A 3,540-nucleotide genomic window follows, 5' to 3' on the forward strand; every position below is an offset into this window, starting at 1 on the left:
CGGTTCTGAAAACAGAAATATAGAGATGAAGATGGAGACTACATCTAAGTTGGAGTGAGGTGAGGGTAGAGAGAGGGAGAGAGGGAGGGAGAAGAGGAAAGGAGAGGGAGTGGTTACTAATGTTAATAGGTGAATCCCAAAAAAAGGTATATAGGTAGATTTTTTTTTTTTAGGTAGATTTTTTTACTGTTCTTATTCTTACCAGTTTTCTTTAAGTGTGAATATTTCCAAGGAAAGTGTTTAAGATCCTCATAATGGCAATTTGAAAAAGTAAAGAAAGAATAGTATGATAAACACTCAAGTTCCCACCAACCAGCATAAAGGGCTAGCAGCATTTTGTCATGTCTTTCTTCTATTATTTGCCAGCCGCCCATCAGCATTTTGAAGCAAATCCAAGAGGGTATGTCCCAAGCGCTGCACTGTGACAAGAAACGAGGAAAGGTAAGAATGACTGGGGCCTGAGGATAGGAAGGAGGTGGACAGCGTTGTGCACTGTTCATAGAGGGGTCCTGACCAAAACCTTGGCTTCTTTGGCTCTGAGCTGCGTTGTGATAGGGTGGGGGAGTGTCCCACCAGGATGCCCTACCTGAGTCCCCCTAGGGCACCGTCCACCTGCCGGATGTGTAAGGAGCAGGAAGAAGCAATAAATAGTGTTCTAAAAGCAGAGAGCTGTGGCTCTCACCCAGACAGGTGGGAGCCCACACGTCCCAGCGAAACTACCTGTTGGAAGGGAGAGGGAAGGTGCAGAAAGGGAAGCAGGAAAGTTGCACGCAGGGGGAGCGGTGGTCCTTGGGGCAAGTCCCTCAAAGAAGCACAAAACAGGGGCCTGTGCTCCTGAGAGGAGGAGAAAGCCGACGAGGATGGGATTCGAACCCATGCGTGCAGAGCACAATGGATTAGCAGTCCATCGCCTTAACCACTCGGCCACCTCGTCATCTGAGCTGTGTGTCTTGAATACTCTCTTAACTCGTACATTTAGCAAACATGGGTCCTGGGACGCAGCCTTGTTTTCAAACTACAGTCGTCCAGTCCCCTAGAATTCTCTCGTTAGACCAGTTCTCTCACCTTCCCCTGGGGAGCCTCTCTCACCTTAGCCTGCCAGCGTCTCCTGCCTCCAGGGTCATCCTTCCTTGGTGATCATACTGGCCTTCCAGGCCCAGGAAATTCTGTTCTCCCTAAACTCCAAAATTTGATTTTCTACCCGCTGCATTCTAGTGTCCCCTCTGCCCTCGATTGGCCAGCTTTCCTTCTCTGCTCATTCTTCAGATGTCAACTAAGCCCTGACAGCCCCCTAGCCCTTTTTTCCCTTGCATTCGTACTTTGAAGCTTTACAGGTGAGCTGAGGATCCCTGGGTGGCTCAGTGGTTTAGTGCCTGCCTTTGGCTCAGGATGTGACCCTGGAGTCCTGGGATCGAGTCCCAAGTCAGGAGCCTGCTTCTCCCTCTGCCTCTTTATGTCTATCATGAATAAATAAGCAAGATCTCTTAAAAAAAAAAAAAAACTACTTGCAAATGTATTTTCATTCCACATCTGCTACAGAATTGTATTGTAATATTATGTATTTTTGTGCTCAAACATCCTATTGTGCCACTATGCAACTGAGAGCATAAATTGAAATCTAAGTTTTAGTTATTTCCAAGGATGATACATCTGTTCAAGACTATTCTTCTGACTTGAATTGCTTTCGCATTTAGTAGTAACACACAATAAAAGATACACATCGATAATTTTGATAAGTACTATATATATGAAGTAGAATTGCACTAGAAATGCATTCTTTAGTGAAAGTGCTGGGAATATTTTCCCCTATTAAGTTATGTGTCCTCAGAGGAAAACCTCTTTTGACTGGAATGAGAAGAATTTGGTGGGAATTAACAGCAAAAAGACCACTGTTTTGTGCTTCTGAGTAAGTGTGGGGCTTTTACAAAAGATGTTTTTATGATTATTTAAGGTGCATGATCTTCAATACATTTTTTCTATCCAAATTTAATAAAGTATAGTCGTGAATCACAGTGATAGTGAAGAGGGGACTTGCAACCCCGTAAACATAGTTTTACAAAACATGATGATCTATTTCCTTTGACAAAAGTCAAGAAGGAACATTGTCTTATGAGTCTGAATAAGTGTTAAAAAAAAAAAAAAAGTGAAGCCCTAACTTCCCATGACATGTGTGCATTCCTTTCCTTTAAAATGTATGGGTACTCAGAAGTGGAGGGGAAATTTATCATCTCCTCCAGGAAGAAACCGTGGAAAGTATACAACGGAAACACTGATCTGTGTCTTGTTTACAGACAATAATTACTGACTAGGGGAGATGCCAATATTATCAATTGTTCTTTCTTGTCAACAGGAAATATCCCCCTCCACCTCGAGGTCACATGCTGCAGTAAGTTGTTAGTAGAAAGTAATAAAAAGGCTTGATTGGCAAGGGGATGTGGAAGTAGCCATGGCTCACATCCACAGGGAGCAGAGTGAACATACCTCATTTTGCCTGTCTTTGGAATCTCATTCTGTTTGGGTTCCCTGAACCTTTGAAATTAAATTTGTTTTTTTTTCCTTTTAATTTGTCTCATGTGAATTTAAGTTCTTAGTTCAGCTAAAGAATATTGAAAGGCAATGGACATTTTTCTGGTCCCCAGTGCTGATGACTGCAGACCCTGACTCAGTCAATACTTGTGACAGGAATATCAAGAATAAGTTTGAGCACAGCGATCTGCATGGAAAAAAAAAAAAGTATGAGTAACAGAAAGAAGATGAGGGTGTAAAAGTTAAAGGAAGGCCACCAAAGGTTCCACCGAGATTTAAACTCAGATCACGGGATTCAGAGTCCAGAGTGCTAACCATTACACCATGAGACCCACCTCTGGGTTCTTCCCTAAAGGCTTGGTTGACCTACTTCCTTAAATCCAGTTGCTTGAAAAGTGGGAACATTTTGCTTTTCCTCCTCTAGGATTAAGTCATGGGCGGTTACCTGTCGCACACCCTCTGCCCCAGAGTCTTACTGCAGCGCCCTGACCCCCAAACGTCAGGAATCCTCCCTCCACCCACCCCCGAATCCCAAGCGGTTCCCGAACTGGGTGCCCGGTAAAACAGGTGAGGCCGCGACGGAGAGGAGCCCTGAGCGAGGTGCAGGCCTTGGGGCAGGTGCTTCTGTGGTTCCCTGACCTCAGGCCCAGGGCCGCCCTGCGAGATGGGGGCCCCCGTCGCTACTTTGCAGGGGGACACCGGAGGCTGAGTCCCAAGGTCCTTCGCTCCGCTTCGTTATCAGGTCTCATCTCTTCCCGAAGGTCTCCTTCCGTGGGCGATCCCTGCGCTCCCGGCAGGTTTCAGCGGGCCCGCAGGGGCGGCGCTGGCGCTCCCCGATTAGAAGTGCAGGTGCCTGCGCCTCCAGGCTGGGGGAGGGTCCCTGCGTGGCCCGAGCATCTGCGGGTCGGGAAGCGGACGCCAGGAGGGACAGATCAAGTGCCTCCCCCCGCCCGCGTCCTCCCGCTCCTGAGCGCTCATCAACCCGCAGCGTGGACAGGACAGACCAGACCTCCC

General features: G+C 46.9%; 1 non-coding gene across 1 annotated transcript; it reads right to left on the reverse strand.

The window, feature by feature from the left end:
• Positions 1 to 852: 852 nt before the first annotated feature.
• Positions 853 to 934, reverse strand: TRNAS-GCU (transfer RNA serine (anticodon GCU)). The gene has a single exon. It is a non-coding gene; the product is annotated as a tRNA-Ser (tRNA).
• Positions 935 to 3,540: the final 2,606 nt, after the last annotated feature.

The sequence above is a fragment of the Canis aureus genome, chromosome 37 (genome assembly GCF_053574225.1).
Source record: "Canis aureus isolate CA01 chromosome 37, VMU_Caureus_v.1.0, whole genome shotgun sequence".
Classification (NCBI taxonomy): domain Eukaryota; kingdom Metazoa; phylum Chordata; class Mammalia; order Carnivora; family Canidae; genus Canis; species Canis aureus.